The sequence below is a fragment of the Zerene cesonia genome, chromosome 16 (genome assembly GCF_012273895.1).
Source record: "Zerene cesonia ecotype Mississippi chromosome 16, Zerene_cesonia_1.1, whole genome shotgun sequence".
NCBI lineage: Eukaryota > Metazoa > Arthropoda > Insecta > Lepidoptera > Pieridae > Zerene > Zerene cesonia.
Window position 1 is genome coordinate 7884577 of NC_052117.1, and position 23615 is coordinate 7908191.

The 23615-nt window shown below is 33.3% G+C and overlaps 1 protein-coding gene across 1 annotated transcript in view; it reads right to left on the reverse strand.

Annotated features, from left to right (window-relative positions):
* The window catches only part of LOC119832912 (connectin-like), a 175718-nt gene extending 154907 nt beyond the window's left edge, over window positions 1–20811 (reverse strand). The window contains exon 1 of the mRNA XM_038356736.1: window positions 20679–20811. The gene's annotated coding sequence lies outside the window, so the exon portion shown is untranslated. The remainder of the gene's footprint in view (window positions 1–20678) is intronic.
* Between the last annotated feature and the right edge of the window lie 2804 nt (window positions 20812–23615).

Genomic DNA, 23615 nt, shown 5'->3' on the forward strand with positions numbered 1-23615 from the left:
AGTAATAAATGTTATTTGCAGTTAACAATTTTCTTTTTTCTTTATTACAATATTTATGGCAAGACTAGGTATATAAGCGATTGCATCATTAAAAATTAAGATCGAATTAAGATATAATAGGGCTTTGAGGCGTGATGTTATATCCCTGTATTTATTTTTTATGGCAATGCATTTCTTATGGTAAGCTTTTTGAAGAAACTATTTAGAATAATACAACCTGTACAGTTCCACTACCGCACTACTTGACATACGCAACAATAACTATTTTAACAAGAAACTATATCTACAAATTATCAGAACTAAATTTAAATAGGACAACATGGCAGGTACCAGCTTTAAAATAAATAAAGAAGCAACGAGTTATTTCATTAATAAAAATTTATGAGGTTACAAACACAAAAAATACAGAAATGATAACCATTTTTTTGAAGTTTAAATAATGCTATGTCCCTGAAAACATGGCTCATATCTACCAACATAAACAGACACACCACATGCGATAAATAACTTTCAATATACCCCATAGTTTCTCACTTTCATCACGTAGCCTTAGAACTGAGAGCGTATTGTAGCCTCTAACAATACAAAGTCAATTATATAAACAGCTGTCGTCAACTAGAAAACCACATTGGAGATGAATCACAAACGCTTCTAGAAAGGTCTTATAAAGTTTCATGTAATTTAAAACTACTTATATTGATATAAGAGTGGTTTTGCAATTTATGGGAGCATTTTATTTTGAAATCTATTGTTATTTTCTATATAGAATCTTACGAAATTATAGAATTGACGGATTTAAAACCCTTTTATATTTACTGATATCATTAAGAACTAACTACTTATTTCTGGTCTTTCCAATTTTATACTTGGCTTTATGTCCAATCAACGGAAGCCACATAGCTCAGTGTTTCATATCAACCCTCATAAGCAAAGATACCTATTAAATTGATCTTCATAGTACTTTAACTATGTGCACAATATTATAGCGACTAATTAAATCCCGAGATCCTTTAAACAGATTAGAGACATCGCTATTCGAGGTTCTGGAGATAATTTTAAATTTATACAGCAATCCTTATACTGTAAAGAATTTATATATTATGTTTTTCTTATACATATCACATGCGCGAATTCTTTAAAATTCCGTACAATTAGCTATCTGTAGCAATTTCATGACACACAGACAGTACACAGAGATAGCACGCGTACACACGAACATGTGTGCGTGAGTCAATTTGAATTAAGAACAATTTTCAGCGCGTTCATTGGCTTACCACATTGAACACGTGTTATAGTTGCATTTTTTTTAGCACTTAGAAGTAAATGTTTTAAGTAAAAGCGAAAAACGTGTCGTAGCTCCAACTGCTGAAAAATGATGGAGTTTATACAAATGAAACCTTCTTGTAAGCTTCGTCCTTTATTTTGAAGTCCGTAAAAATTACAGCAGCGTAAAAAGTCATATATTCCGTCATAAGTCACCTCTTGCTCCACTAAAAGATTTTTCCTAAAATAAAAGGGCGTATACTCACCTTTGTCCCACTTTCCTAAAAGGTGTTTCAACCATTGTGACGTTTTTAAGCGAACTCGCAATTAAGGTACCGACGATTTTTGTAGCGACAACAAAAAAATATACTGTTTCATTTCGCACTTAGCGTGCCTTGTTGACGGTACTCAGTCGGTAATACAGTCAGCAACGTAGCCTGCAGAACAACGTATTGCTTTCAAGAAACTGTATTCAATAATTCAATGAAACGAATGTTTAAAACTTTCATGATTTTCTTTGCGGAATCAAAGTATTTATAAAACAGTAGCTCAGATTAAAATTATTAGTATTGGTATATAACGCAATAGTACATATTAAACGCTTAAATTTACTGTAATTTCGGAATACCCTACATACATTTTGGCAATTTGTATCAAATGGAAAGTTGATAATTATATTATTTAATAAATTACTAGCTGCCCTGGCTCCACCCGGGTAAACGATTTCATGTAAGAATTTTCAAAATATTTCACTTTATAAATATCCAAGCGATAAGTTTAACGAAGTAAAAATCAGTAGAATCCTTTCTTTAGCTCTTGTGATTTAAATAGTTTAACACACACGACTTTCTTTATAAATTATATCTATACTAATATTACAAAGCTAAAGAGTCTGTTTGATTGAACGCGTAAATCTCAGGAACTACTGGTTTGTTTCGAAAAATTCATACAGTTTTACATAGCCCGTTTATTGAGGAAAGCTCTAGGCTATATATGTACCACGGGCGAAGCCCGGGCTGACAACTAGTATGATATATATTAACGAGTGTAATTATATATCAATACCTGTTGTATTGTATTATCTGTTTGAACCAACCCTCTATTTTCTGAAATCAATTTTCAATTGCATTTATTAAATTTTGTGTTTTAAAAGAAAATTTTACAAATGCGTGATATAGTTCCAGAACCTTTCAATGGCTCCCACGTAAGAGAAGTTTTCTGTTTTCCGCATTTATATGACGCTTTCATATGTGTGAACAGTTGTGCAATGAAACATCATCATCAACTCATACATATTCCCACTGCTGGGACACATGCCTCCTATGAGGGTTCAGGCCATAATCCACCACGCTGGCCAAGTGCGGGTTGGCAGATGTCACATGTCGTTGAACTTTTTGATTCTTGGACATGCCGGTTTCCTCACCATGTTTTCCTTCACCGTTTTAAGCAGTGGTGATGTTATCCACATGTGCAGATAAATTGAATAATCAATTTATTTCTTGCACGCTCGCCCGGTCTCGAACCCCGACTTATCGATTTTGAAGTCCGAGGTTCTCACCACTGAGCCACCTGCTTTTTAGTACAATGAAACATAAGTATATATAAACATATGGAATACAGCATGCATTTCCTTGTAAATGTACAAAATAGCTACATAGAAACGCTTCATTTCCATAATGAATTAATTATGGAATACGTAGTCCACCGATGATTTACGATCTAATTATCAAAGAATAATTATTTACTATTCAAACTGTATCCTATAATCTTTAGACGTTTTTATGGGTATGGGGAGCAGAAACAACTCTAAATTCTAAAATGAGACTAAATGACAAGAATCACGTCAATTGATTTAAAACCCCACGGAGCTATCGAGTATTAATACAAAAAAAAAATAGTTGGATGGAAAACCTCCTTGATTTTTGCGATGTCGGTTCAGAATGTAGATATACAGTTTCATAAAGAACCCTTGAAGTCAATTGAAAATACGGTGTATCGAATGTTTTTCCCTTTTTTGCAAAATAATGAACATTTTTAGATCCAGCTCGAAACATATGCGCTACCAAGGGTCCGAATCGTCATCCATTGTAAGGAAGGTAATAGGTTTTTCCGCCTGATTTACTTGTTATAACCCCGTCCGGAGGTAAGGCAGAGAGGGCATCTTTCTAAGCTCGATTCGATTAGGGTTGCCACCCACATAAAATTGTATAGTGTACTTTAGTCGAATGTCTGTCTATTTTTAAATTTGATGTACATGTAAGAATTGGAAATGAAATAGCCGAAATCGCGTACTTATTTTTTGTAATGTTTTACATACATATTGCATACTGAAGGCGTCTTGCCTTTAGTTTTTACATTTATTTTGTTATCGATAAAATATGTATATGTTCTTGAAATATCAATCATTAAAGGAACCTACGATCCGATTACTTTATTAATATTACTTTTATGTAAATAGATGTATTATTGTAGAACCTAGAAGACTAATGCGTCGGTACAATTTTCTTAAATACCGGAATATGACAATCATTTGACAACCCTACATTCAATTTGATAGACGTAATGCGTTTTGGACGAACGAAATCTAAAAAGGAGATTAATATCAACGTGATTCGACACTTTTTCCTTTATCTGTTTCACTTTCATTGCAATAGTAACCATGCCTTTAAACTCCATACTTTTGAATACGTTAAAATCGGTTATTCTTTAATAATAATTTATATTTGAAAACGATATTTTAATAGAAAGACAAGCACAGATAATAATAGAAAATGGAGTTTATGCAATTGTTTAAAGCTAGCCCATTTACATTTCAGAAAGACAAAACAAAACTGTTTACTGAATTTTTTAATAATAAAAATCCGAATACATTCAAATGCTCTCGTATCTATAATCGGAATTACCTTCAGCCATTAAAAATAACGGTTACATACGCATCATTAACCGCATTCGAATAGGAAATCCATTGAGTCGCCGCAATCTCACACTGAATATAAAACTAATTGTGACAGAAGCTCCCCACTCGCTAGCTCGAACAATGAGTGCAATGGAGCAGACATTGCTCGTAATTGTGCATGTTTGAAACATGGGTTTTATTTCATAGAGTGAACATTTTTATTGGTGATTTATGTTGCTGTAATGTAAACATACAGAACGTATTGTAGTGCCACTGGGGATTCCCACAAATAACAGTTTGAAAACACGTTGTGTGATTCTACCTACATTGAAGTATTACTTAATATCCAAATACAAATGGTATGTATGTATGTAGATATGTATCTTAACATATTACCTTTAAACGAGCAATTCTTGTATATATATATATATATATATATATATATATATATATATATATATATATATATATATATATATATATATATATATATATATATATATATATATAATTGGAATCTCGGAATCGGCTCCAACGATTTTCATGAAATTTAGTATATAGGGGGTTTCGGGGGCGATAAATAAATATCATATTCGTGTTTTATTCGTGTTTTTTTTTTTCTGACATCTATTGGTGAATACTATTTTGCTTCGTAGATAGCTGGACAACTGAAATAACACATAGGCACTTTTTACGGTTTCAACCGCGGGTCACAGCTAGTATAGATTACGTGTCACATTGTTTGTCCGCGATGGACTCCTAAACTACTCAATTGGTTTTAATCAAATTTGCACACCATGTGTAGTTTAATCCAGCTTAAAAGATAGGGTAATGTATAATATTTCAATTACAATAAATGACTACCCGGGTGGAGCATACATGTGTATCAAAATAATTAATTTGAATACAAATGTATGTGTAGTTTATGAAATAAATGCGCCCCGCGGTTTCACACGCGTAAGTGCGTATCCCTTAGGAATATTGGGATTAAAAGTGGCCTATATGTTATTCCAGTTGCCCAGCTGTCTACGTACCAAATTTCATAGCAATCGGTTTAGCAGTTTTTGCGTGAAAGAGCAACAAACAAACGCACATCCTTACAAATTTCCGCATTTATAATATTAGTAGGATTTGACTTCACATAACGTTATTTTTCATTCGTTTAACAAAAAATAGTGTTACGCGAGTGTTACTGTGTTTCGTTTGATGAGTAAGGGAGTCGGAAGCACGTTTTGTTGTCTTTCCCAGTCCATTCTTTAGTTTCCATCGTGAATTCTCAAACTCAAAAAACTCAAACATTTATTTATTCAATTAGACTTCTTATAGCAGCACTTCATACTTCGAATCGTCATTTTATACAGTTTTAACATTTACCACTGGTTCGGAAAGCAGTTTCCACAGAGAAGAGCCGGCGAGAAACTGTAGCTCTGCTCTTTGTTATAATCAATTTTACATTTTGTTCTAAATAATACGTAATATGTACACAACAATGATGCTAAAGAAATGTCCTATGGTTCTTAAGTGACAACATTCTTTGAATCTTTCCTTATCCCTTAAAAGCGGACAGCCCATTTGCGATGTATTTATTTGTACGTTTAGTACCTATTTAAATGCAAATAAACGCTTATAAGTATTATACGATATTGCAACTATATGAAATCGAATATTTTGAAAAACTCTTTACCTATCAATTATCTCTCCTTGTAAAAGAAATATATCTGTTAATCCAGATAATACTATATCTATAGAATGCAAATGTCAAGACCTGAATAACATTATAAATCCGTAAACTGGTAAATCTATAATCTCGAATAGAACACACGATTGTAGAGGTCTTATAAATTGGTCGTGAACAGACTGTAGACAAAGCAGAAAGATTTATTGAAGGAAATATTAATATTATGAAGGAAGCGATTACATTGTTGTCTGTAAAAGGATACAGAGCTATACGAAAGTATTGACATCGGAAATTTTGCTGTGCTTGTTTCATTTCATTCGCTGAGTTGCAATATGTACCTACATATATAACTACATTATTATTTTGTTTTTGACCGCGGCTTCGCATGCGTTAATTTGGAATAGTTTATGTTTTATGTTATTATGGATATAAACTTCATCTTGAATCAATCTATCTATTTAAAAAAAACCTTCAGAATCCGTTGGGCAGTTTTAAAGATTTTCATATACATAGGGACATAGGAACAGAGCGATTTGTTTTACTATGTACTGTGTTATATATAACGGGTATGCAATCTGATTTAACCGCCTCCGTTTCGCTCGCTTGCTCTTCGCGTTATTTTTTATAGCGTAAGCCAATAATAATTAATTAATTTAATAATGATCATTTTTAATTTCGTACCAATTAATTTTCTCCACACTTATTTCATCTTATGTATAATTTAAAACAGTTTTTAGGCTTAATTTTTTATTTACCCATAGGAAGGGTTCAAACTGTTTATATATCACAACTTGCTCATTCTATAAATAATATTGAATCTATGGCTCTTCTGAGATATTAATATATTGGTATTTAACTTCCTTTGAGCACGGTCTATGTTACATTTTAATAGGTACTTCTACACCAAATGCCAGGAAGATGATTTAAAACAAAAAAAAAAAAAAACATGTTTTCCATGATACAATTGCACTGATTGGCTTTTCGTTGACAATTAAAAAAGCAATTAGAGTAGATTAAACATTTTGCAATCTGCCACGAAATTGATATTTTAAATTAAATTTAAATTCAAACTGATATTTTCAAACAGCTATAAAAATGCTTAATATTATAAGTATTTGAAACAGCAAATATTATAGTTCACATTTAAATCTGCTTGCGTTTAGAGGATAATGCACTCAAACTATTCGAAACTCATCTTTAATATTTCCACTGTTCTAGAAACTACGAACTCGCGTTGAGTTTCTATTTATATATCTTTGACGTACCTTTGGCTCTTCGAGTCTTGGGCACTTATATAGGTACTGTATTTGAAATGCATTGCTTTCAATAGTTATTGACTTCCTTTGAAAGGGAACAAACTATCGTCCTACGCAATTTTATAGCGCCGTTCGTGGGTTTGTGAAAAATACACTAAAAATTTGTTAATTGCAACGTTTCGTAGAGTTGTGATGAGAATCCTACTAATATTGTAAATGCGAAAGTTTGTAAGAATGTGTGTGAATCGATTGCAATGAAATTTGGTACGTAGACAGCTGGACAACTGGAATAACATATAGGCATGGGATATGGGATACGGGATACGGACTTAAGCGGGTGAAACCGCGGAGCGCAGCTAGTTAATGATAAGTAAACAGTAGACGAACTTTCATCTGTATTTTTTAAAGGATATGAAATTACCTTGGTATCTAGAAGAAACCAGTTTTGCTTCATTAGGAACCAGTATAATTTATCAGTAAATCTATATTTTAGTTGACAAAACATAAAAAAAAATCCGTCGAAATTCTTTGATGTTAAAAACATTTGTTAATTAATGTACAAAATAACAAAAGGACGTTTTTAGAAAAGTTAGTAAATATAAAATAAATGTTGCCTCATTTTTATAAAGGGTGTTTTAGTAGGTCATTGTAACGCGTTAAAGCGAAGCCTGCAATCAAGGAACTGTTTTTGTAACGTCAGCAAACAAATAGTTTCTATTTTGCACACAGTACCTACTTATTAAAATTTGAAGTGGCATTTCTATTATCTATTTGACACTAGGTCAATTTAATACTGGTAATTAAATAAATAGAAATAAACCAACATAAGTTGTAATCCAAGCACACTACAATCGTTACCTTGATACTGAGTACAATTGTTGTAGGTTTGGCTGAGTCGATATTGATGATACTTGATAAATTTACGAGTAGGTCTCTATTTATATATCTTTTAACTCTCTCTATATTATCTCACTCTCTTTATATGTAAATGGAAGTGAATTTAATAAGAAAAAGAATGAAGCGTTGATTTTTAAAATTAATATATAAATGGAAAATATCCCACACCTTTTGCCGTACCGTAGCCACGCAATTTATTTATTTTGAAAATTAATAAAATAATAATAATTTCTTTATAATTTAGAATTTAATTAATAAGAGGCGTTAATTTATAAGAGGCGTATCCAGTAGTGGACATTAAAAGACTGATAATGATGATGATGAATATTCATAAATAATTATCGTATTCAGTACATCGCGTTTGAATCCGTTGCAATGTATTTAAATTCCAAATTTAACTAAATAGGTAACACATAAAACCAAGGATCAAAATTATTAACCGCGTTTAGTCTTATAAGTTCATACACGTGTTCCGAATGTTCAGAATTATTTGACACATATGTTTCAAACAGAAAGTTAGGCCTTCGTGCTGAAGTGAAAACTTCGTCGCATACGACTTTAATACGACTTAAAATCTTTTGTGACTCTTAAACTAACTTTTTTATAAGTGTAATTATGACATGGTTTTATTTTATATTTTGGGTGTTACTTACTTAGTATTAAACCATAACACACCATAGGTGACCCTTTAATCACGTATTTCTGTGATTTAAAATATGATTTCTTAGTAGCTGTTAAATCATTGGACATAAATTTTCGTTCCTATAAGAAATAACGCTAAATTCTAAAACGGGACCAAATGACATAAATTTTCTATCAATAACAATTATAAAAAACATCAATCCATTAAAAGCCCACGGAGTTATAGAAAAACAAAACCAAGAAACAGTTGAATCGATTTTCTTTAGTATTTAAAATCGATTTAAATTTAACAGATTGTCTTAGAGTTTTAATCTTGTTAAAACTGTAAATTCCTCTTCGTATCTTTTAAAACTATGTTCTAAGTTAAGACCATATCGTCACCTTACAGTGGGATGACGTCATCAGACATTTGACTGGCTGATCAAGTACCTAAATCCGCCAAAACTTAAAGATTACAAATCGGAGATATTTAAGTCATCCCCAGACCTCTCCGCTCTATGCTACCTAATAATTTATTTATATATATATATATATATATATATATATATATATATATATATATATATATATATATATATATATATATATATATATATATATATATATATATATATATATATATATATATTTCAGATAACAGCTCACAGTAATAACAAGTGGTACTTAATAATTATTGGATAAACATGTATACATTTTGCACAATTGTGTATGTGTGATAACATAATTTTAACATAATACAATTGTAGTTTCAGTTAACAAACATCGCCGTGTCGAAACACATTTGCACAAAAACATAGACATCAGAAATATGTTTATATTCCCACGAACGAAACATTATAATATTCATTGAAGTATGAATAATTATGAGTGGTAGGGATGAAGAAAATTTTGTTTATGTTTTCTAAGTTTCTGTCGTAGCTGAATAACAAACAAAGGAAGTGAATAGGATGTGATGGCACGGTTGAAACAGGAACGTTTTAGAGGTAGACGATTTACTAAGGGTTTTCATTTACATAATAGATTTAAATATATAAAAGTTGTATTATTATGATATAATTCGGTCACAATATAATTTTTATGATAAATTCACACTAAATGTTTTTGAGTGGACTTAATATGTAGTTTAAGATAATGCGATGTGTTCATATTTATGTCATAATAAAACATTTTTCGGAATTTCTATAGGACTATAGTTTCTATAGTAGATATGGTAGTTACACCCTAAAGATTTACTGCGCTAGTGTATTTAATAGATAACATAATATATATCTATAGACACATCTATAAAAATAAAGACCTCAAATATATATCTCACTCATATATAATATCTCACTTTGGATTCTATACTACAAAATTTATCGTAGTCCATTGGTAGATAACAATGAAGTGATACCTAGTCTCTTATATTGAGTGTGTGTTTATCGTCTTTATCTAGATCTATAAAATCATATACTCTTGAAATACCGTCACTAAATTACGTACTCTGAAACGTCTAAATAATGATGTACCGTACATGTGACGTCACCAACTCTTTGACCACCAACTCAATGAAGCGGTAGTCATTGGTCGACGCTTTGTGTGACATTCCCTCCGCCATTGTTACCGAATTCACAATGAATAAACATTCCGATTCTGGATGCGGCAATTAAAATGCAAATGGCTATAACATAATCAGGCCTGTTACTTGTGGAATGCCAGCTTTGTTTCGAAACAACGAGTACTCCTTGGTTAAATTTTATTTGTAAACCTATAAAGTAAATTTATAATATAGCGAAGTGATTCTAAATTAAACTTTAAATGGTAATTTAAGTCTTTTGATACTAAAACTTCCATTCCTAAGCTGTTTAAATATCATAATGAGCAGACAACAATGGTGGAAATTTAACTTCATTAATTATTTATATATAGTGTTGTATCTTAAAAATATTTCACCTCTTTTTTCTATAAAATCTATACAATAATAAGACAATTAAAAGTTAACTTTTTACTCAGGAAAATAAATACTACAATGTATAGGTACTACATATCTAATATGCCTCACATCACAGTGGTATAGCTTTAAATACTATCAAATACTATTAGTATTATAACTATAAATCTATAAATAAACTATATGCTGCAGTACATAAGTACCTACAGTCAAATTAAAACTCTTCCATTCTTCTAAGTCTGTAGAAAAATAGTCTATGTTCGTACATGGTGCTTCTGTTTTCATTTCAAATTTCGTTCCCTAGGTGCCGTGGTTCAGCCGTAAAAGCGTAACCGACAGACAGTAAAACTTTACCATAATATTAGTATGGACTTAACACGGATACCTGTAGTTCCAACATTTCATCTTGGTCTCCGTATCACTCCCACGCCCATACAACACCAGGGTCTTCATAAATCGGTTACGCAGTGAGCTCGGGTAAAAATACAAGTCACATTTTCCCCTACAAACACTCCACCACTAAGCCACTACAGTGTTTCAAATAAAATACCCATCCAACATTAATATTTCCTCCTAAATCCTAAAAGCTTATAAAAGGAGCGTTGACGCGAAAACGGGGGTCGCGTTATGAAATGTGGGCTGCATATGTGTGGGTATTATGTGCATGTGTGTACACACAGTCATAGTAATATCAATGAAAACGAAATCCAAACCAAACCAAACGATCTAGGTTCTTAATGAATATTAAAATGTACATTATACGTGCATATTTTTAGAATTGAAAAATTAACAGTCAGGATAGGTTGAAGTGGAAAAATATTGCGCATTAATATCATTCGAGAGCTTATAACCTCCGTTCGTAACGAATTGAATCACACATATCAAACAGAATCAAATAGGAGGCTCTGAGTTTCCTTTCCTTTTCCTCACCCTTCCCAGTGCATCCTTCTATTCCCGTTTTATCGTCATTACTTTTGCTATTATTATCCCTTAAACATGTTTGTAGAGGCCGTACCTCTACGAATGTTGATGATAACTTACCATCAGGCGAATTACCAGCACAGTAGACTATTCTATGAAGAGAAAAATCAGCATTGATGTTGTCTAGGATATAGCTCAAATTACTGGATAATTGTAATCTCCGTATTTTGCAATGTAGATAAAGCTACTGTCAGTATGTGTGTGAGTTGTCACGGATGACTTCCAACAAGCACCCGTGGCCCCTTCACTAATGCGGCTCGACGGTACACAGTGGGTTTTTAGTCGGTAGAAATCCAAACACACGGCATCTTCCCCGGGGGCCGTGTATAGAAAAGTATTTATCTGATTGAGAGGTACACGCGGTAGATTACGACAGTACTTAGTCACTTAGAAAAAACTTAAAAATATATATATTATGCGTCTCTTTAGTCTATACATAGAAAGATTCGTAATTTTCCCATTAGTTAAGCATCCAAGTCGCAAGTCGCAGTCGCAGTAGAGTTAGATATAGTCTCTATTTAATGTTGTATTTGTAAATGAAAAAATATGGCTATTCTAGATTGTAGGACTTCAGGTACCTAAAACATATTTGTCACGTACAAATAAAACATACATGTAGTTACAGTATAATCCTTCCATTACTTCATCTCGCTTAAAACTCAACACATAAGGCAATATCAAATTAATTCCAGATAAACTGATTACCAATCCGCAACGTTCGTGCAAACCAAGCCTACATTCGATTTACGTTAATTGATGACATAAGCGAATAAATCGAAACCAAATCGACGAAATTAACTGAACCTTTGCGAGTTAACGACTCCTTCCCACATAGTTAACGAACAGAACCATCAAAAGTTAACCCGTGCTATCTACCTTTCGCTCAACGCTCAAACCACACAAATCTCAACTCTAACACACCCACAATACAGCCGAGATTAACAGCAAATCTGTACTTGGTAGTGTAATCCAGAGCGAACTAAGTTTTCGCTCTCAAACATGATAAACAAATGAATTTGAACTTTACGCCCTCAATCTAAGAGTCATTTGAACGTTGTTAGGTTGTTGGTAGTTCCAGTATGTATCCCAATTTCGATGTTAAACGTGGGAATACGGATCGCAGAAGCTGGCTTTAAATTGCATAAGTGTTTTGAATAAGATTTGATTAGCAGGGTAGATTGATTTATATATACCCTATGAATATAGGTCTTGGTCTAGTCTAGATCAAATTTACATGGAAATATGATGTTCTACTATTAATTTAAGCTCCTTTGAGTTAATTACTGTTTTATTTGATGCCATTCTTAACACAGGCATTGCCTAGCAAAGCGACCTGAACTACAATCCACTGTTACCAATAGTGATGCAAGACCTATTAAAAAAACATCATTTTATTTTAAGAAAAATTTGTACAAAGATTATTGTGGGCATAATCCTGGGACAGTCTATTTTTCTTAAGTCTACACGGGCGAAGCTGTAGGCGATATACTAAGTATTCACTTCATACTATAAAACGAAGTTGCTATCTCTGCCTGTCCCTATGTTCCTGTGTATTAAAAGCTAGTTGAATATAAACCGAAAGCGTTATAAAAACAGTCATGTCCCATATACGAAATCGCGAACACAATTTTAATAAACTGATTCATCATTCCCGTTCGCTCTTGTGGAAAAACTCAATTTAAATAATATATTACGATATGTTAGACGAATATAGCATTGTTTGAAATAAAATAATTGTAAATAACGAAATGGGACCTGCCTACACAAATTTAATACATTTTCAAATTAAATTGTACAGATGTAGTAGTCTATTTATAGCTTAACCGACTTTGGCAAAAGGCAAATGTAAATTTGGAGACTACATGTACTCTATTAACCGAAGGAGTGTAATCTTTTTGAGAGTGTATGTATGTACGCTAGTAATATTATAAATACAGTATAAATTGTAACTCTGTGTGCATATCTGCCTCTTCACGCCTATGCCACTAAACCGATTCGGATGAAATTACAGTACAGAGATAGTTTGAGACCCGAAAAAGGACATGAAAGTTTGAGTTGAAATTTGATAGTTTTTATCTCAGAACTGGATCTATATAGGCTCCCGAGACTGTATTTCGCTTATTTTAAGACTGAATTTTTTTCGTTATATATAAAATTGCATAACCAAATGTGTTATTAAGCGTAAAACTTGATAACAGCTCGATGAATTGGCAAATATCAACGATTTTTGTAGAAATGAAGGTTTTAATAGAGAGAAACACATATCACCCTGCCGAAGACGGGTGAACCGCTAGTGTGACTTAAAAATTAGTTTTCTTTCAGCGATCATTCAGTATATACGGCATACGGTTGAGAACTCAAACAGTATAGTAACAATTCAATTATACAACATACGTAATATTGTAAATTTTTTGCTTTTAAAATATCTATAAGTATGTTTGTATTGTTTATATAATGTATGCATGTATGTTTATTTCTTCTGACTGGCACTCCAACAAGGGGCTACTGAAAATCAGCGCTGCGCATTACGCGTAGCACACGCTGAGTAGTTACCCTTTTTAGCACCACACCGTTTAGTCATAAGTACACTTTTTAATTTTAATTTTAATTTAACTGTAAATGTGGTGGTGATAAATAAACATTTCTTTCTTTCTTTCTTTCTTTCTAATTAAATATTATCTCTCAATCGTTTTGTTTGATGATTTATTTTGCTCGCTGAGAGTCCTCCATACTCTTTTACCCTCGAGAAACTTAATAGTATGCATGTAGATGATAACGTAATGTTTTTTTCGCAAGCTTTCGATTACCCAGTAACACGATATTGCTTCTCTAACTGAAATTGGTTTATTCATATTTCCTTACAATCACAATAGACAATAGACATTCCAGTTATTCGTCAAATAAATACTAAAGGAGCTAGAGTTTCTTGTAATAATAATAATAATAAGTGTCCCACAACACATTAAATTCTGTAAAAGGCCTCTGCGTGTTGTATCTGTGTCCCCACGTAAGCCTTCCAAAAGACCGGGTGCTTTCCTTCTGGAGGTACCCGAGTATTATGGAGAGATACACATAATAGTAATAAGAATTCTTTATGGTACACAAAGAAATTGATAAAAAAATATAGAACAAGAAGTTACAGAAGGCGGTCTTATCGCTATTGAGCGATTTCTACCAGACAACCACTAAGAAAAGGAAAAGCTGCGAAGTAAGAGAGTAGGCGTCGTACAAAACGGAATTTTCGTAACAGATACATGCGTGATAAATATAAGGAGAGATATCAAAAAAACATATACACATAAATATTGTATATACAACATTTATATTCTGTAAAAAAACAAAACACTGCCCGAAATCCAATTATTTTACTATGCATTAGTGCATCACGTAAACATCTATTTTTATTAAGAGCGGGTTACTGAGCTAGCGGTTCGCCTGATGGTAAGCGATCACAACCGCCCATGAACATTGGCTGAGGTAGTGCCGCTGCAAACGCGTTGCCCGCTTTTAAGGGATATGGAGTGGATTCACGAGATGAATATAGGATGGATGGGGTGAGGAAAAGGAAAAGATATATATTATAGGATCTTGCTAGCTGCGCCCCGTGGGTTCACCCGCATAAGTCCGTATCCCGTGGGTATAACGGGATAAAAAGTTGCCTATATGTTATTCCAGTTGTCCAGCTGTCTACGTATCAAATTTCATTGCAATCGGTTCAGTAGTTTTTGCGTGAAAGAGCAACAAACACACACACATCTTTACAAACTTTCGCATTTATAATATTAGTAGGATTAGTCCTACTAATCCTACTAATATTAGGTTTGACGTTTTAGATTCTAAATGAAAAATGATTTCCAATCAGCCAACTATTCAGCTGCATTTAATGTTTTTATATATTTATTTATTATACTTTATTGCTATGGAAAAATGACGTTTGTTGTTGTTGTAAAATGTTGATTTTATCTCTATATACTAAATAACTTAATGTCAAAATAACAAATGCTTTGCGTCACCGAAGCTTAGAAGTGGGCACTCAACTCTGTCATCAGGATTGAGGAGTACTCGATCACGTCGAAAAATACTCAATGGATGTTTCCTAAAAATTATCATAGTAATATTAATTATTGTTTAATTTGTATTAAAAAACGCATTTTTAGCAACTGACCTAAAAGGTATACAATACATTGATTGAGAATGAGCTACCCGGTTCAAATTAGTTCGATAAGATAAGGTTGCTTATTTCAATTTCCAAAAAATGAAGGTAGTAAACAATAATCGACTCCTTCAACTGGCATTTTTTTTAAATATTCCCTACCCAACTCAGTAAGGATAACCGGTTCAACAGTTCCAATTATTATATTTTGACACACTTGGCCAGCGTGGGGATTATGGCCTAAACCCTCATAGGAGGCCTGTGTCATATATGAGCAGATGATTGACTAACAAAATATCGCTTGTAAATGAGACAAAATCGTATCGTAGTATTTCCATAGTGCATGTGTTATTCTTGTAAATAAGCTACATCACTGTCAAGTATCATCAAAATCCGATGAGTGGTTTACGTATGAAAGAGTAAAAATCTTGCTTAAATTCTTTATTACAAAATTGGTTCACAGAAAAGTATAAGACACAAAATGGGAATTGGGATATATTAATAGGATAATAGAATTGAGCATGAGTAAAATTATTTAAACATAAAGCTCGCATCTTCTAAAAGATTGCTTGTTTTATTTTTAGTTAAAGCATTTAAATGTTTCTTCGTTTAAATTTTTTTTTTCTTTTTTTTTTTTTTTTTTTTTTTTTTATGTCATAGCGGGCAACTGAGCTGGTGGTTCGCCTGATGGTAAACGATTATCACCGCCCATGAACATTCGCAAAGGTAGTGCCTCTGCGAATGCGCTGCCCGCTTTTAGTGGGTAAGGGAAAAGGAACGAATTCATGACAGGAAAGAAGGAATGGACTGGGACGGGTGAGGAAAAGGAAATAGGCCTCCGGCTCCCCCACTCACCGTACGAAACACAGTGGCATGCCACTATTTCACGCCGGTTTTCTGTGGGGGTGTGGTACTTCCCCGGTGCGAGCTGGCCCAATTCGTGCCGAAGCGTGCTCGACTCCCACAATAAAATAAATATTTTTATATATATGAAAATTATTTAAAGAATAAAATAATCCATCCATTTCTATTCTTTACTTATTTTTCAAGGTTCATACATTCCAATCAGTCTTGAAACCGTATCCATATAACTCAATTTCAACAAAAAGCTTGACTCCCTCAGTGGGGGCCAAAGGAAATAGTTTTCTATACAATCCTCATTTGTTAAGGGCCATTGTAGGTGCGAAAAGAAAACCAGCTATTGTTCACTAAAGTTTCCGATTCGTCTCCATTAGGAACTGCTTCCTGTTGGCTAATTGAATGACCTTATAACCTCGTTGGTCGAGTGGTTTGGAGAATTGACATCAGATGGGAACCAGGTTGTTCGTGGATCGGGACAAAGAAATGAAAAATCTCTAATTTGTCGGTACAAAATAAGCAAAACCTTTATTTTTAATATTTAACTGTGAGATATTGGTATGATAAGTTGTGATTATCTCTAACACACTCCTTCGAAACGGTTGGACCGATTGTGAATGAAACTTTGTCTGAAATAGGGTATGTCTAAAATCAGCCAACATTTATTTTTCATACCCTGTCGTTTGCCGGGTCAGTTTTTGTTTTTATTATATTCGTTGATATACCTATAATTATTGTGTAACTAGTACAAATACACAAATATATATATATATTGGAAAATATAGGTACAGAAGAAGCAATCTTTCTCTCTCACAATTATAAAAATAAGTAAAGTCCCGTGTCCCCTAGTGGGGTATGGGGCACATGATGTACATCTGTTTCACTGATCAATTTTCTTTATTTACATGTGATCAGATCATTAGTCCCTACCAAGAAACGAAAACGAAGTCAACTCGCATATTTCACTCATGTCAGTGAATCGAGTTTGTTTCAGTTCGAGTCTTGCTTGTTTACTTACCACGTACTTACTACTCTTTGCATTGGCAAAAGATACGCTTCGCAAAATTTTCCCACCCTCTTGTATTGTATATCGAATTCATTAATCAATACGTTATTATGTATTTGTAACAATAAAGAAAAAAGCGTATGCATATCTGAAAAGAAAACGTAACAAAAGGTACATTAGGCGATTTCATAAGATACTTCGGGTTTTATCTTCTAAATCAATAAAATTATATTGTTTTCTTAAGCTGCCTTTTTTTACGTCACAGTCGGCAAAGGAGCTGGTGGGACGCCTGATGGTAAGCGCTACCACCGCCCATGAACATTTGCAGAGGCATAAGGTCCATGGGAGACCTTACGCCTCTACAAATAGATTGCCGACTTTAAATTGAGAAGGGATTAAAAAGGATTGGCGAGAGGAATAAAGGAAAGGACTGGGAAGGATAAGGAAAAGGATATGGGCATCCGGATGTTGAATGTGTTATTGGAAATATGGAGTTAGATTATTCTTATTTTCTGCCTGTACCTTATAGTTGCATTAAACTAAAATAGTATTATAAATTAAAAGAGTTTAATCGTGAAAATACTGTTTACACAGTTATTCGTATTTTACAATAAAATAAATAGAAAACAGAATATTTTACAGGTGCCGTTAGATACCCTTCCTCGCAGGTATATAAGAAAAATAACCGTCGGACTGAAATTCCCCTGTTGTAAACCATTTTCTATAATTTAACCCAGATATATAGTTAAACATATCATACATATAGGTAATATTAGAACCTTCCTTACGCTATTATATACTTTTAACAACCAAAGCCAACAAAAACGGGTTAATTTCCACACCGTTTCTCCTTTGAAGTGGAATTTTAGCGCCGTGGTCAGATTTGTTGAGAAAGAGCTGATGTGGAAATTAGGTCGAGGTTTCCACGCGGAGGATTCCGCTGGATTTGTGCTGAAACCGTATCATAATCTAGAATCTATGTTGTTTTGTCAATTAATTTGTAAACAACTTCTGTGAATTGTGTCTAAATTTTAGCTATTCAGTTCTTTGGAACCATTATATGTATTTGTATTAAAAATCGTAAAATTTTTCAACTGCCTTCGAAAAGAGGAAGAGATTATCAATTTGACAATTCTTTTTGTTACTATAGTATGAAACCTGAGAAAAGACATAATAGCTTTTGCCCGCGTCTTCGCACGCGTTAATTTGGAGCAGTTTAATAGATCTTATCACACATATAAACCTTCCTCTTGTATCACTCTATCTATTAAAAAAAAACCATCAAAATCCGTTATGCAGTTTTAAAGATTTAAGCAAACATAGGTACTTAGGGACATAAAAAACGACTTTGTTTAATGCTATGTAATGATTTATATTATAATCCAAATCACAACTTAAAGAAGAAACGGGGTGTGAACGTGGAACGAACATTATTAGCAATAAGCAAAAATTATCTATTGTTAAAAAAATTAATCCCTTTCCTCTTTGAAAAACACTCTGAAATATAAACTTTTACGCCTGTAAAGAGCAAGCAGCGCGCAAATTAATAGAATTTTAGTAAATTTAAGAAACAAAACATCAACAAATATAATATTATTAAGCGATTTAAATCATTCATACTACATCTTAAACATAGATCCCTTAGAATTTGATAATTTAAATTGTGGTCCCGGGTCCATGGTCCCGTTTCTCCATTTAGGGGTATTATGTACAATTCCCCGTTATAAAGCGCTATATAGATAGATTTTAGTATAGACTAAAATTCTCTAAAGAATTGCTGCTATAATAACTACATTAATAATATAACTACTTATAATAACTACAAATAATTTGGCACTTTCGAAATATATTAGCATATGAATTATATTTGGATAATTGTGCGGATTTCTTTAAAACTATTTATACACTTTATTGTGCTGCCAACAAAATACAAAAACAACTTATACTAAAAAAAAAAAGGAGATACAGCACAGAAGGCGGCCTTATCACTTATAAGTGATCTCTACCAGGCAACCAACTTAAATATAGATAGCAACATAATTTAAAAGGAGATAGGTAAAAAGTAAAGCATACATAACAAATAAAAAAACTACATTCTAAAAATTTACATACAACATACACATATATAAAATAAATATACATACACATATACACTATATAAATAATAATATCTTATAATACATAAACCTACATAGTGTGTTAACAAAAAAAAAAAAAAAAGAAAATGGAAGGGAGAATAATTATCATGAAATAGAAAATAGAAAGAAAAAAGATAAAAACTATACCGAGTCGAAAGCAAGATCTAAATAATGACATCGTACAAGGCTTTTAAACCTAAATAGAGTTTGGGCTTGTCTTATATTAATCGGCAATGCATTCCAAAGATTTATGGCCGTGATAATAAAAGAGTCACCATAAAAATGCGTGCGGTGAAAAGGTATGCACAGGACAAGCCTGTCCACTGAACGAACTATGTGTATAGATGGATGTAATTATACAAAAATATCCGTCAAGTGCGAGTCGGATTTGCAATATTAAAGGTTCAGTACAAATAAGGAAAAGAGCAACTGCAAGAAATTGTCCGCCCGTGGATTGCATGAAACTGCCAATAGTTGCTTAACCTCGATTATTATTAAATGCTTTTATAGCTTCAGCTTTGAAAGTTGCAACTGTCTAACTAGGTACATGAAGACCATCAGTCTAGGTACAGACGCACTGACAGTAAAGTGACTTGTAAATCATCATCATCATCATCAGCACATATTTGTTCCCACTGCTGGGACACAGGCCTCCTATGAGGGTTCAGGCCATAATCCACCATGCTGGCCAAGTGCGGGTTGGCAGATGTCACATGCCGTCGAACTTTTGATTCTTGGACATGCCGGTTACCTCACGATGTTTTCCTTCACCGATTTTAAGCAGCGGTGATGTTATCCACATGTGCAGATAAATTGAAAAATCAATTTATTTCCTGCACGCTCGCCCGGTCTCGAACCCCGACTTATCGATTTTGAAGTCCGAGGTTCTCACTACTGAGCCACCACTGCTTGTTAAACTTGTAAATATTTATGGTAATAATAATAACTAACACTAAATAATAAGGAAAACAATCAAATACCTCTCGTATTCACTGCGTACTTTAAACCACATATAGTGGACACACTAACAGTTACAATATTATAAAATCCAACAATACAGAAACTATAATATGACCATCCACGTAATACAACAAAACTTCACAAAAAAACATCCACACGACCGCCCTCACTGGCGTTTAAATGTTGACTGAATTGAAAACTACTCAAACGCGATGTCTTTCAGCGATGTGTGTGTAACACACACAAACAACTATCTCCTAATGTACACTTGAGTCGTGGGAAACGTGCTTTCAGACTGTCATTTTATTGTGAAGTGTCTTATAGAGACTTGAAAAGCTTGAAACGATCAAACTGCATGAGACTGATGCTACGAGTTGTTTGATGGGTTATCTATTGGAGTTTATTGTTTAGTTTACTAAACTTATTTAGTTTTTATTAAATGACAAGAACAGAGAAATTGTTGAGGAAGTACTAGAATATATGTATGATATCGCTTTGATATCACATAAAGGCCAGCGAAGCACTAAAGTATTACTAACGCTTATGTGAGGTGGTGACCACTTAACATCAGGTGGCTCGACCGCTTTGCTTGCCGTGCCATAAACAAACACAAGCTTTGAGAAGATACAAAGTATCCTTCATAAAGATATTATAGGCATTAGTTTCTATTATAGCAGGTACACAGAAACTCTAATGTAGGTTCAAGCCAATGCACCACGCTGGCCAATTACGAAAATCACATGCCGTCGAACTTTTGATTCTTGGAATGCCTGATTTCCTCGCGATGTTTTTCTTCACCGTTTCAAGGGGTGATGATGTGGATAATCAATTTGGATTAAGATAAATTTCAATATCAATTTTCCCTTCACGCTCGGCTGGTCTCGAACCTTCAATTTAGGACCGAGATCTACACCACTGAGCCACCACAGCTTATAGTATATATGTATATATACTGTAAATATTGTTACAAGAGTGTACATGAAACAAAATGAGTGACGTGACGCCTACATCACGTAGGCCTGCAATTTTTTTTTTTTTATGTCACTGTCGGCAATGGAGCTAGTGGGACGCCTGATGGTAAGCGCTACCACCGCCCATGAACATTTGTAGAGGCGTAAAGTCGATTACAGATCTTACGCCTCTACAAATGGATTGCCGACTTTAAATTGGGATTGATTGACAATTTGCATCGAAATGTGACATATTTATCCCGTTTTAAATTAATAGTGTTTTCTTTCCTTTACTAAGATATTGGATTATAGTTTTTATCATTTAGCATGTCATGCTGCATGACGGTGTATGGATGGATGTGATTCACAGCGTCGTGTAAAGAATTTAATGTAATGAGAGCTTTAAACTTAATTATATATTAAGATCAGTTGACAAATGGCAAGACTGCAAGTCAGGTAGAGGTATCATAAATGTTTTAGTGAAGCATATAAGTTAAAGAAACTATGTAAATGTAAGGGTCATCTTACTTATGTTAATCCTACATTGAAATTATGTTATTATATAAAATATACTCTCTACAAACGTGGATTGTCCAATATTTTTTTATAAATTGGTAAAATCTCAAATTCCTTTAAATCTATTATCTATCTGACGCACCCAATTAACGTGTTACACAAAAACGAATTTGGAATTTAGCAAACTGCCACCGATAAAAATAAAATAAAACGAGAACTTTATATCAAACCATGTCGTCGTTCAAGCGAAGACACCGGCGAAATTACATCATTTTTATTGAGACAAGATGATTAACATTCTGCTTTTTCCTTAATTCTGATTCCTTAATTTTGCACAGTTAAGATATGGAATGGGGAATGGCCTCTGAGTTTTATTAACGTGATTTAAATCTTTATGGTTCGTATAATGGGATACTTCTAAATCTTTTCGGGCCTACCACGTAAAACAAATGAAGTCAGTTATCTCTGTATATAAAAAATAATCCCTATTTTCCGTGGTCATACCATAAATTATTTTACATAACTTCTTACTATAAAGCTAAAATTATATCTCTGTATATATATTTAGATTTAGCTTAGATCTTTAATACTATACAACTACAAAACAATTTTGATGTGTTTTGTTTTTAATATATAGCGTGATTCAAGCGGAAGGTTTATCTGTATAATAACATATATACAATTACTCCGAATTCAAAGTGTACGAAGCCACAGGCAAAAGCTAGTAGGTATCTTACAATAAATACACTCCGTAAGTTGCCGAAACTAACGACAATCCTGCACCAAAAATGACCGCGAGATCTTGAGAGCGTGTGGATGTCTAATGGAACTAATTCGGTGACTGTGACGCTTGTATTTGCACGTGTCGTTTTTAATTGTTTTTGGGGTCATTGACCTGTGACGTCATAGGGATTCTGTATTGTTAGTTTTTCCTATATTCTAAATGAGTTTCTTTAGTCTTTTCATACTGACCCAGCAAACGCAGTTCTGCAAGGACACTTTTACAATGGTGTATATAAAAGGTAATAGAAAATGGCTTTCCCCTTTTAGAAATATCTTAAATAAATGTAATTTCTCTTTCAAATATAAATGATATTTCACATCACCCCCTCCGCAAGCAATCGACTAGAGTATAAATGATTTGTCCAATTATTCCAGCTTCCGATGTGGCATTTCACATTCCAATGAGTATTATTGAAGGGTGGAACGACAGATAAATAATACAAGTACCAAAATTTAAAATTAAATTTTCATCCAACCAAACCAAAAGGAGAGTAATGTTTAAACTTTTTTGATGACACCACGATGATGATTTGATGATGCTAAGCGCTACCACCGCCCATGAACATTTGGAGAGGCATGAGGTCCATTGCAGACCTTACGCCTCTACAAATGGATTGCCGCCTTTAATTGAAAGTACATAAACACAACAATCGCAAACTGTTTTTATCGCTTAAAACTTTTGTATCGCATAAGAAACTGTCTTAGCCC